General features: G+C 38.9%; 1 protein-coding gene across 2 annotated transcripts in view; it reads left to right on the top strand.

Moving 5' to 3' along the window:
* Positions 1–13726, top strand: part of ADIPOR2 (adiponectin receptor 2) — a 101700-nt gene that overhangs the window by 39887 nt on the left and 48087 nt on the right. The gene's annotated exons all lie outside the window — the stretch shown is intronic.

The raw sequence follows: 13726 nt of genomic DNA, 5'->3' as shown, positions 1-13726 counted from the left end.
TAAAGCTGCCATCTGCAGTGCCGGCATCCCATGTGGGCACTGGTTTGAGTCCCAGCTGCTCCACTTCCGATCCAGCTCTGCTGTGGCCTGGAAAAGCAGAAGATGGCCCAAATCGTTGGGCCCCTGCGCCTGTGTGGGAGGCCTGCTGGAAATTCCTGGCTCCTGACTTCGGATTGGCTTAGCTCTGTCCATTGAGGCGATTTGGGGAGTGAGCCAGCAGTTGGGCGACCTCTTTCTCTCTGCCTTTCTGTAACTCTGCCTTTCAAATAAATAAATATTTAAAAAAATAGTAAGTATAACAAAACAAGAAAATCATAAATTTAGGAGAAACTTAAAGGGAAGTTTTCTGTGTCTAAGTATGTTAATCATGTGTTTTACATATATACTCTGCCTCATATATCAAATATTAATGATTGTGAAGAGTATTATTTTAAAAATTTTAGGAATGCTGTTCTAAGCTGCTTATGACAGATTCCACTAAAGTCCCAAGAAAATGAGCAGAAATTAGGAAATGGATCCTGTATGGAAAAATAAATGTATAAGAAGTTTTTTTGGCATAAATGAGTCAGAGTTGAATGAGTAATAACGGCTTATAGCAAATCAGTAGGTACCACTTATTTGTGGGGAACTGAACAAAACAGTTGTCTTTGGACAGATCCAGCCCATTACGAAATATTAAACATTTGTAGGAGATCTCCATCACTGGGGATAGATATACTTACCCTGATTTGAACGTCGCACACTATTTCATGTGGTACCCTATAAATATGTACAATTTTTATGTGCCGGTTAAAAAAGAATGTATTGAACAATTTTCATTTGGAAAATTGACTCCAATCTATGATGATAATAAAAAAAATTGACTCCATATATTTTAAAAGTCATTCGGTATATTTTGGGTTCAGTTCTTTATATATTACTTGATGAAAGAAGATTCATACTGGATAGGTGGATTTTATTATTTGCAGACTTTTTCAGCTCATTGTATTACAAGCTAGGGCTTCAACCATCTATTTTAAAAGCTACATTTATATTTCACTCTTTTATGTGGTGATTACTTACCCTCTTCCATAAGAAAAATAGCAAAAGGAAATGAAGAATTTAGGATGTCGTGACATAATGGTTGCCTTTTAATACCAATTCATTATTAGTGTTTGCTATCATCAGAAACTTAGGTATTTTCAGATGTGACTATCACAGCATGAGGTAAGCTGATACATACTAGGCTAGGCTTTCTTATTAGTAATTCTCTGCCTGTTTTCATGGGGCATGATTTAATTTAATGCTCAGGTTGCCTCTGTTATTCACTCCCCACAACCACTTACAAAATAGAGATTGTTAACCCTAGTACAAATTAATCTGCCAAGGATCTTTAAGGTTATTAAAAATTAAGATATTAAGTCTTTAATTCCAAGTGCCAGTGGTGCCGTGTCCTCTTGTAGTAGCCGGGACTCTGAGTTAGGTGTTAAAGTTTAAAGTCTAGTGGCATCACTTTTAAGTTCTGTGGTTGAATTACTCAGTGATAGAAGCTAGATGGAAAAATTATGTACCGTGGTTTTGTTTTAACCTTTGCAAGCCATTTTCAAAGTGGCTTAAAAGTTCTACACCGAAATCCTTACCATCATTCTGTAGTGAAATATGTGTTTGAAGTTAGTGCCTGGTTAATGAGATTTCTGATATCAAGTACAGCTTTTCCTCAGTGGAAACCTTAGTAGTAGTACAAAGTGTTCTACGTGGAGATACCCAACCTCTTTCAGACTAAGTGAACAAAATATAGTGGCTGTAAATCTGAAACTACTGATAGGATTGAATGGGATTACTTTTTGGGATGGAGTATTTGAGCAGTAAGACCAGCAAGAATATTAAAGGCACCATTTTTTTTTTTTCTTTTTTCAATTTTAATCGCTGGAGGTGTTACCCTATCTGATGGAAATCTTTACGAGACCTTGCTGGAAGGGATTTATCATGTGAACTATCAAGGGATTGGGGCTCTTAAAGTTAACATTAAATAGCTGTACAGTGATGGGAACTGGGCACAAGTGACTGATAAAGAGTCCTTCTGCGTATTAGAATGTTGTGTATTTTTTACTTGAATAAAAAGTTTATTAGACTAAGAGTATAGTCTTGAAACTCAGCCTTAATTATCTTACTTCCCAGTTCATAAAACTTTAACTTTGTATTGGTTTCTATTTTATAAACTGTGAACTCTATGCTCCAGACTAAGTATATTCTTTGAAATACATTTCAACTTGGAAAACTGAAACTATATCCATTAAACTGTAATTCCTCATCCTGTCTTCCCCATAGTCCCTGACAGCTACCATTCCAGTTACTGTTTCGGGATTTTCACTACCATAAGAAACTCAGAAAAGTGGAATCATGAAGTATTTGCCTTTTTGTTGCTGGCGACTGGCCTATTTCACTTAGCAAAATGTTCTCAAGGTTCATGCATGTGGTCACATGTATCAGAATTTCCTTCCTGTTCAAAACTGCATTTTGCCCGTCCATTCCTCCATCGATGGAGACAGTTGGATTGCTTCCACATTTTAACTCTTATGAAGAATGCTGTGAGCCTGGGTGCTCAGCTATGTCTTTGAGACTCTGCTTTCAGTTCTTTTCAGTATATACTCACAAGTAGAACTACTTGATCCATCACAGGGTGATTCTAGTTTTAGGTTTTTGAGGACCTTCTATATTGTATTCCATATATTACCTTTTCCTTTAAAATTAAAGGCAAGATACAGGTTAAAATCACAAACAGGTGAAGAAGTACCTTGTATTAATGCAGTCTGTCTTGGCCCACTTTACTATGCAGATATAATAGGCTTTTAGTTTCTTTTTTTCTCTTAGAAAATTAAGAAAATCTTTGTTGAATGATTACTGTTTATCAGTTGGAATTTGGAATTCAACAGTGAAAAAACAGAAATGCTTGCCCTTGTGGCACTTACAAACTGTTTTTTTAGAAATTCCTTTCCTAGAGTAGATTTAGATTTCTGAAGCAGAAGTATCAAAGAATTAAGTTAACAGTTTCTTTGGGTAGAAAAGTCAATTTTGAGGTACCATTAAAGCAATCATAATGTTTTTAAACAACATAATAACCTTGCCTTATGTTACCTGGAGGCAAGTAAAGTTCTGGGAAGCAGTGTAGGGGTGTGTGATTTTTCCATTGCCTTCCCTTTGGGAAGGCAGCTATGTATGGTACGTACTTTTGACTAGGAGTCAAGAGATCTGCCTTCCATCCTGACTTCTTATATATTGTTTGGTTTTCTGTGGCTTCTGCACTGTGATTCTTGCCCCTCACTATTTTGTATAGTTGCTTTTTTTTTGAGAACTTTGTCCATTCTTATGCCAGTAACTATCATTTTTTGTGCCAGTAACAGTTCTATTTTCAGATTCATTGTCTCTTCCAAATTCCAGATTTGTTTCCCTGGGCCAACTGAACATTTCTGTCACTTCAGGCCATTTCCAAGACCAAATTCATTATTGTTCCACTTTGACTTAGCTTTTCTCCATTATCATCTCTTCATCTCAGTGAATAACATTGCTGTTTCAGCTAAAGTGGAAAACTTGATTATCTAATTTCACCCATTTTTAATTGATCCTTTTCATTCAGTCACCCAAATGTTAGATTCTTTGAATGTATCTTGAATTCTGTCCCTTGCTCTCTGACTTCTGAACAGACATAGATGCATATCTCTGTTTTGCATATGGTGTTTTCTCTGTGGAGTATCTTTCCCTGTCTCTGCTGGGCAAATTCCAACTCACTGGTTAAAATCTGGCTGAAAAGTCACCTTGAGTATGTAAGTCAAGTTTCTCTACTTGATTTCCAGGTCTTCTTTTTTGTTTGTTTTTTAAAAATTGATTTGTTTGAAAGTGGTACAGAGAGGGAGTGACAGAGAAGGAGATCTTCCATCTGCTGGTTCACTACCCAGATGGCTTCAACTGGAGTTGGATGAGGCTGAAACCAGGAGCTACTTCAGGACAGGCGTCCAAGCACTTGGATCATCTTTTGCTGCTTTGCACAGGAGCTGGACTGGAAGTGGAGCAGCCAGGACTCAAAAGGGATGCCAGGACTCATAAAGGATGCTGGTGTCACAGGTGGCAGCTTTTTTTTTTTTTCCTAAAGATTTATTTATTTATTTGAAAGTCAGTGTTATACAGAAAGAGAAGGGGAGGCCAAGAGAGAGAAAGAGAGACAGAGAGGTCTTCCACTTGCTGGTTCACTCCCCAATTGGCCGTAATAGCCGGAGCTGTGCCGATCCAAAGCCAGGAGCTTCTTCCAGGTCTTCCCATGTGGTGCAGGGGCCCAAACTTGGACCATCTTCTGCTTTCCCAGACCATAGCAGAGAGCTGGGTAAGAAGAGGAGCAGCCGGGACTCAACTGGCACCTGTATGGGATGCTGGCACCACAGGCAGTGGCCCCACCCGTTACACCATAGTGCCGGCTCCTGTTTAATACTATTTTGATTATCTGGGTTTTAGATTTTATATATATATATATATATATATATATATACATATACATATATATATTTTTTTTAAGATTTATTTATTTAAAAGAGTTACACAAAGAAGGAGAAGCAGAGAGAGAGAGAGAGAGAGGTCTTCTATCCACTGGTTCACTCCCCAACTGGCCACAATGGCCGGAGTTGAGCCAATCCAAAGCCAGGAGCCAGGAAACTCTTCTGGGTCTCCCATGTGAGTGCAGGGGCCCAAGGACTTGGGCCATTTTCCACCGCTCTCCCAGGCCATAGCAGAGAGCTGGATAGGAAGTAGAACAGACGGGACTCAAACCAGCGCCCATATGGGATGCTGGCACTGCAGGAGGCGGCTTTACCTGCTACACCACTGTGCTGGCCCCTAGGTTAAATCTTTAGTGCCAGTTTACTGCTCATTTGCATGTGTACCAAGAGTGAAAAGCACTAAATAGAAGGGAGTACAAATTATGACTTTAAGAAACTTATTTCTCTTTAGTTAAAAGTTTAGAGAAGGAAGTTGAAACTCCAGACTGTTAAAAAAATTTGAATTATTGGCCATGTTATTATCATATATATACTATAAATTGATTGTGAGTTTCTGGGCCACTGATCATTTTTATAGACTTTTGAAAAAATGAATTATGCAAGATGGCGGAATAGGAAGGGAGCACACTATTAGTCCGGGGGCAGAGACAGTTTAATAAAAGTGGAGATACTGCAGGGTCAAGGAAGAGTAGGGGAAGAAACCAGAGGAAACTCTTCCGGAACTAGTGATTCACAGTGGACCTGCATGGAGAGCGTGGGAGCCCAAGTTCGGGACACCAGCGGCAGAATCAACACACCAGCGCTGGAACGCGAGGTGAGCCGAACCTCAATAGCCCAAGACACCAACGGGCAAGCGGAAAGAGGAGACTAGAGGGAACGAGGCTTGAAACTCCGTGGGGAAAAGTTCACCAGGCTAACTAGAAGAGAGAGAGAGGAAAAAAAAAAAAAAGTGACCGATACAGACACAAGTTTCTCTCTCTCCACTCACCTCTCAAAGGTGAGCAACACAAACAGCAGGCGCCATTTTGGACATACGTCATAAGCAGGGCGACCTCAGGTCTGCACCGGCCCTGAGCCTAGCAGAAAAACCTGACTCTGGGCGGAGGGGCGAAACAACAGGAGATTAGCATCTAACTTGACAACCCAGTGGGAGACTGCAGGAGAATTGGAGCCCACACTGAGGGCAGCAGAGATTCCCTGTGTGGTCCTTGGGAAAGAGCTTCCGATCTCTGGCTCCTGTGGGTATATCATTTGCCTGCTAACTACCTCTAATTACGTTCAGCTGTGCGGAATTACTTCCCTTTTGAATCAAAAAAAGAAACAAAGAGAGATTTACCACGCCTAACCTGGGAGTGTCATCTTTGACATACCCTCAACCCTGAGGAACCAAACAGAGCTCTCAGGCCACACTCATCTCAAGCCTCTAAGGCTCCACCGAAAGCAGACAGTCCACTTAATATAGAGCCATAGTGTAACAAGAAAAAACACCACAGTGAAGAAACCAAATATCTCCAACATGCCAAACAACAAATGCAAAAACCGAGGTAACAAGAACAAGGAAGACACAATGACGCCCCCAAATGAAAAAGACACCCCAATTCAAGATTATGAAGATGATGAGATCGAAGAAATGCAAGAAGCGGATCTCAAAAAATTGATAAGAACATTAAGAAGTTCTCAGAAACAAATTCTTGAACTACAGAAATCCTTAATGGACAAGGTAGAAAATCTCTCTCGTGAAAATGAAATATTAAGGAGGAATCAAAATGAAATGAAACAACTAGTGGAACAAGAAACTGTGATAGTGACGAGAAATCATAATGAAATGAAGAACTCAATAGATCAAATGACAAACACATTAGAGAGCCTTAAAAACAGAATGGGCGAAGCAGAAGAGAGAATATCGGACTTAGAAGACAGAGAACAGGAAAGGAAACAGGCAAACCAAAGAAAAGAAGAAGAAATTTGAAATCTAAAAAATATTGTCGGGAATCTACAGGATACTATTAAAAAACCCAACATTCGGGTTCTAGGAGTTCCTGAAGGCATGGAGAGGGAGAAAGGATTAGAAGGCATTTTCAGTGAGATACTAGCAGAAAATTTCCCAGGTTTGGAGAAGGACAGAGGCATCTTAGTACAGGAAGCTTATAGAACCCCTGGTAAACATGACCAAAAGAGATCCTCACCACGGCATGTTGTAATCAAACTCACCACAGTGAAACACAAAGAAAAGATCCTAAAATGTGCAAGAGAGAAACGTCAGATCACTCTTAGAGGATCTCCAATTATACTCACAGCAGACTTCTCATCAGAAACCCTACAAGCTAGAAGGGAATGGCGAGACATAGCCCAGGTACTAAGAGAGAAAAACTGCCAGCCCAGAATATTATATCCTGCAAAGCTCTCATTTTGAATGAAGGTGAAATTAAGACTTTTCATAGCAAACAGAAACTGAAAGAATTTGTTGCCACTCATCCTGCCCTGCAAAAGATGCTTAAAGATGTGTTACACACAGAAACACAGAAACATGGTCACCAATATGAAAGAAGGTAAAGGAAGGAAACCTCACAGCAAAAGATCACAGGAAGCTCAATTTCTCTTTGACATAGAATTAAACTCTGATGCTCTGTTAAAGCAATGTGTTAAAGTAATCTATTATGTTCTCTTGATGTCTGTTAAATTCTAATTGTTCAAAAACAGCTGAATTTTTATTAAGAGCTATGGGTTATTTAAATATGTGCTTATTTTCAAAGATTTGAATAATCACCTTATAACAATGATCAAATTTGGTCTATGTTATGTCATGATTTTAAGGAATCTTATTTCAACCAGATATTTTGGATTTTGAGCCTTCTTGGCATTCTTGACAGGCATTCAAAAAATCAAAGTTTCAAACAATCTGGTCTCTAAAATTTCCAGTAAATCCTGGACTTTGGTTTTTCCAGTTTGGGCCCAACTGAAAAAATCGAAGGACCTATGTCTCTCATCTTATAGAGACACCAACTAATCAGTCTATTTGTATTATATTAGAAGTACTGTCAAGATGTGATGTGGTACCAGACTTTTAAGTTTCTATGGAAAATGCTATTAATACAAATGTTTGAGAATTAAAAAGTCTAATGATATTGTGTTACTAGACATGATAGTTAGCTTAATGAGAAAGCCCCAGAGGCCTAAAGGGTTAAATACTTGTAAAATCCTACAGGTGCTTTCAAAAATACTGTAAAGTAAGCAAGTGCCTCTTGTTGGTTGATGAGTTTATAATTTTAAACATGGCAACTTAAAGTCTTTTGTCATCCACAGTTATATATGATTTGCTGCTCATAAAACTAAAGCATTGTTGGTTCTGTGTTTAGCTGTCCTATAGGTTCCTATGGACTTTTTCCAGCCACTTGTATTGTATTCAGTACTTTGGGATGGCTCTGTAAACAGATGAAGCCAATAATGTATTAACAGTACCAACTGAGAGAAAGTATAGTTAACTGAGGTTACTAAAAACAAAAAAGCAATTCAAATCAATTGGCAATCTACAAAAAGAGTTAAAGATTTTAAAAGCTATTATTAAAATTGCTATATTGGTCTATTATGCTATGTTATATGTGTGTACATATTGTATGTCCACATGGGGAAATTTTATTAAAAGTTTTATTTTAAATGGCTTATAGATAAGATTGTCCATAAATTTAAGCTGCTAAAATCAATCAAAGATACATTTTAATTTGTGTGACCTGAATCTGTGCATCATATGTTTTAAACTTGTTGGTAGAAAGAATCTAAAAACATTTTATATGGTTGTGCTTAAGTTTACTGGTTAAACAAACTACACCATGTTAGATATTTAAGAGGTGTTTCCAAATACATGATTCTTAAAATTTATAGAAGGCATTGGACCTTCTGGTAAATGTTTTCTTGAGTTGTTATCTAATGGTTGAAACTGTTTGCTAAGTATTCATGTGATATTGCTATTGTCAGCAAGCGATCTAGGACTTGCTCCCTCCTTTCTCTATTCTAAGCCCAACTTGTTCTTTCATTTCTCTATTCTCTTCAAGGTAGGAAACTAGTTCTATTATGATGGGATTTGTAGAATGCACAATTTAATCTTTAGACCTTATAAAAGAGATGGCTAACATTTTTCTGTAATAGCATAGCCAAAATAAGAACTTAAATAATAATCTCATAGCTAGATTCACTTCGCCATCAGCGAAGTATACAGTAAGTAGAAAAAACCTCCCTTTCAGACCAAAGGGAAAGAAAGTGTTAAAGTGAGAATATAATTTTCCTCATGGGCATTGTCTACCTTAGAAAAACTACTACAGAACATGCCTGTGACTATAGACTTGTAGTTCAGGCCACCGAAGATTAGAGATGGGACTTGGGCACTCCCTTGACTTGCATCCTCTGGTCTGCTTTAACACAAACCAGGAGGAAAAGAAAGCTCGGCATCAGAAGCCATGGGTGGCAGGCCTATTAATGGCTGTTCTGTACAGTGATCTGCCCACAAGGAGACCCAACAGGCCAGTCCACTGCAGTGGCTTTCAATGTGGTAAGCCTGGGCTTCAGCAGAAGTCAGCTTGTGAAGAGCCTTGGCAGCTCTGCCAAGAGTTGGATCACTGGAAATGGACCTGCCCTGGAGTCGAAGGATGCCCAGGTCAGAGCCACAGATCTTATTGGCTCTAAGCTGAAAAGCCCTTCACTCAGCCCAACTTCCAAAGTGACCACTGCAGCTGAGGAAACGGCCACGTAGGGTCAGCAACATTGCAGGCAGAACTGTAAATTTCTTGTTAGAGATGCCCCCTGCCTTTACCTGGCCAGCTCTCCTCCCAGCCCAGCCAAGTAATGAAAGTCAACAGAGTGCCTTCCCCTAGGAGGTTCACACCTCCCTTAGGATATACCCCATGTGAAGAGATAGATAGGTCTGGGCCTATTAACTTACAAGGCCTAAAGCCCACCAGATTATTATCAAGCCCCTTCTATCAGGTTCTATTTGCCTCTCAATCAGAAAACTTAATTGTAGCTTAGACAGCACCTTTCTTAGCTCCTCTAATAATGACTCTGTCCTTTGTTCTAGACCCTGTCTAGCGCACTTGGGCCTCATTTCTTTGTAATCATAACCTCTACTCTACCACCCATGGCTCTACTCCCAACCTGTGTGTACTGATGGTCCTCTTCCCCACTTAATGCTGTATAATTGTTCAAACCTGGTAAATGCCACTCTTAGGATCATTGGTTACTATCCTCACTCTGTCTTTTATGACCTTGTCTAAATATGATCAGAGTCGGCAAACTTGGAAGGCTTCCATAGCCTTGGCAACTCATGACGACAGCCTAGGGTGGTTACTGGCGCCATAAACTAGAGTGTCAATTTGTTGGGTCAACAACAGGAGCCACTGTGCACTTGCTCCTCATGTGGGATCTCTGTCCTTAATGTGCTGTACATTTTGATTTAATGCTATAAGTAGTACTCAAACAGTATGTTTCACTTTGTGTTTCTATGTGGGTGCAAACTGTTGAAACCTTTATACTAAATTGATCTTCTGTATATAAAGAGAATTGAAAATGAATCTTGATGCAAATGGAAGGGGAGAGGGAGCAGGAGAGGGGAGGGTTGCGGGTGGGAGGGAAGTAATGGGAGGGGGAAGCCATTGTAATCCATAAGCTGTACACTGGAAATTTATATTCATTAAATAAAAGTTAAAAAAAAGAAAAAATGAATTATGCTTACCTTATTAAAAACTTACTTATACTGCATATATTTTAAGGAGTTATGCCTTGACAGAATTAACAATAAGATACACAATTCAGTATTTTAGATTCCTTTTTTAAATTATGGGATAATAAAGTGAACATAAGATTTACCATTTTAAAGTGTGCAAGTCATTGGTTTTAAATATATTCACAGCATTGTATAATCATCACCACTGTGTAGTTCCAGAACTTTTTCATCATCTCGGGTAACAACTTGATACCCATTCAGCAACAATTTGCGTTTCTTCCCTTCTCCCAGAGTCTGGAAATCTCTATTAAACTTTTTGATTTTAACTTTTCTCTTCCAGGTTTTTCGTATAAATGGTGTTCCACAGTATTTGTCTTTTAGTGTCGAGCTTATTTCACTTAGCATATATATTGCAGCATGTCTCAGAATGGTTATGGCTGAACAGTATTCCATTGCATGTATATGCCAACTTCTTTGCTTTTTGTGGCCAAATGATACTCCATTTTGTACTTAAACCATGTTCTGTTTGTTCATTCATCTGTTGACACATAGTTGGGTTGCTTCCATCTTTGGGTGCTGTTGTGAATAGTTCTATGTAGTTCCTTTTTAAACTACAAATATTAGTTTATAATTCTTCTCATAGTTTATAATTCTTCTCATTAGTTTATAATTCTCATGAATTTTATAGCATATTAACCCGATAATAAAACTCAAAAAAAATTTTTTTTTAAGATTTATTTATTTGAAAGGCAGAGTTAGAGAGAGAGGGGCAGAAAGAGAGAAAGAATTCTTCCATCCTCTGGTTCACTCCTCAGATAGCCACAATGGCCTGAGCAGTTAGGACGCCCACATTCCCTATCAGAGTATCTGGTTCAGTTCCCAACTCTGGCTCTCTCTCAACTACAGCATCCTGCTTTTGCAGACCCTGGAAGGTAGCAGTGGGAGACCTGGATGGCCTTCCTGGCTCCCTGCTTTAGCCTCAGTCCAGCTGCAGTCATAATGGGCACTTCAGGAATGAAACAACAGATAGAGAAGTTTCTCTATCTGTCACTATCTCTACTTCCCCCTCATCCCCCCTTTTAAAGATTTATTTATTTGAAAGAGTTACACAGAGAGGAGGAGAGGCAGAGAGAGAGAGAGAGGGAGGTGTCTTCCATCTGCTGGTTCACTCCCTAGTTGGCCGCAAAGGCCGGAGCTGCGCTGACCTGAAGTCAGGAGCCAGGAGTCTCCACCATGGGTGCAGGGGTCCAAGGACTTGGGCCATCTTCTACTGCTTTCCCAGGCCACAACAGAGAGCTGGGTTGGTAGTAGAACAGCCAGGACTCAAACTGGCACCCATATGGGATGCTGGCACTGCAGGCGGTGGCTTTACCCGTTATGTCATAGTGCCGGCCCTTCTATCTCTGTATCTCCTCAGCCATTATGGGCATTTCAGGAATGAAACGACGGAGAAGTTTCTCTCTCTTTGTGTGTCTGTCTGTCTCTCCTCTCAAATGAACACATAGTAATAATAAAAACCTTTAAATAATAAATGAGCTTTTCATTAGGAATTCCTTGATGTTGTGGGCTGAAGTGTATCTCCTCAAAAGTCTTGTTGAGTGCTCACTTCAGCAACGCATATACTAAAAATGTTATTTTGAAGTCCTAACTGCCAGTACCTTAGAATGCGACTGTATTTGGAGATAGGGACTTTAAGGTTTACTGAAGGCGTAAGGGAAGGACCCTAATCCCTGTAAAAGGAGGAGAGACACCAAGGATGAATGCTCATAAAGACCTAGTGAGGACACCGAAAGAAAGCAGCCATTTGCAAGCCAAGGAGAGGCGCTTTAGGAGAAACCAAACCCATGATACCTTGATCTTGGAGTTTTGCCTCCAAAACTGTGAGAAAATAAATTTCTCCTGTTTAAGTCACTTTAAGTAACTTCCCTAGCAAACTTAGCTTTTTTTTTTTTTTTTTAAGATTCATTAATTTATTTGAAAGAGTTACAGAGAGAGAGAGAGAGAGGTCTTCCATCCATTGGTTCACTCCTCAGTTGGCCGCAACAGCCGGAACTGTGCCGATCCGAAGCCAGGAGCCAGTAACAACTTCTGGGTCTCCCATGTGGGTGCAGGGCCCAAGGACTTGGGCCATTTTCCACTGCTCTCCCAGGCCATAGCAGGGAGCTGGATTGGAAGTGGAGCAGCTGGGTCTCGAACTGGCGCCCATATGGGATGCCGGTGCTTCAGGCTAGGGCATTAACCTGCTGCGCCACAGTGCCAGCCCTGAAAGTTATTTTATATAAAAACCAATCTTAGCCCATGAGCTCAAACTTCACTTTAGACTGTGACTTATTTGATTTTAAGTCATTATATCTTAGTAGGAATTAATTTATTCAGTAGCTAGAATGCAGATAAAGTTAAAATATATATATATTTATTTCTAGGATTGAGGTGTTTTGTTGAATCTGTGGGATCCTGAGGATTAATGTAAACGCTTTTTCCTTCAGTAATTCTGTTGTTGAAACTAAAATATATTGATAGATATTTTTCTGTTTTAGTACAATTAAATTTCTTTGGAACTTTTACATCATTTTATTTTCTTCATTTTTATTTTGTTTTACTGGAACATATTTGTTTTACTGGAAATTTAGAAAGCATTATTGATAGAAATGGATATTGATCTCTCAGGAATTTCTTGAAAGTTAATTTTCTTTTTAAGATAATCCTTTAAAAATTCTTTGGGGAATATTTCTTGAGTTGAGTGTTACAAAAACAATTCTGACAGCATTCTGATTATGCTCACTTTGTCACATATGTCTCTTCCATATATGTCTTCTGTTTATGAGAAGGCTGATGTGGTCTTATTTTTTGTTTTTTAAAGATTTATTTATTTGAAAGGCAGAGTTAGAGTTAGAGAGAGACAGATATTTGACTAATTCTTAATCTAATTCTAATTCTTTGCTTAATTCTTAGTGTGTGTATCCAATGTATATGAATACAAGGCACCTAGGCCCTACCACTTTTTTTTGCTGTTTCTTGTCTCTGGTAGCAACTTTGAATCTGATGCGAGTTAAGAAATGGCAATAACTTTGTCACTTTCTGTTTTGGTATTTCTGGTTGGATTGACTGGGAAAATCACCATATTTGGATGCACAAATAATTGTCTAAAATAAGCTCGTGTACTCTGTGTTAAGAGGTCAAGTGCCAAGACTTAAAAAAATTGGATTCCTGGGAAACTTAACTGCAGTCCAATTTAGAGAGATACTGATGATTTCTGAAAGTGTTTTTAGCACTCAAGCACATTGAAATATCTATCAGATAGTCATTAAACTTTTATGTGCAAAGCACTTTCGGGGAACTCAGATGGATATAAAAGGGTTGTGTTCTGGCTCTGAGTTATTGTTTCCCAGGATAGTCTTTTGTTAGAGATCAAAACAACTAAAAAATGTTGAAATGTCAGACATTAAGCATTTTGAATGTAAAATATTACCAATAGTATGTGCTGTATAAA

This window comes from Lepus europaeus, chromosome 6, assembly GCF_033115175.1.
Source record: "Lepus europaeus isolate LE1 chromosome 6, mLepTim1.pri, whole genome shotgun sequence".
NCBI classification, from domain to species: domain Eukaryota; kingdom Metazoa; phylum Chordata; class Mammalia; order Lagomorpha; family Leporidae; genus Lepus; species Lepus europaeus.
The sequence above is the reverse complement of the archived record's forward strand: the minus strand, read 5'-3'. Positions and strand labels throughout refer to the sequence as shown.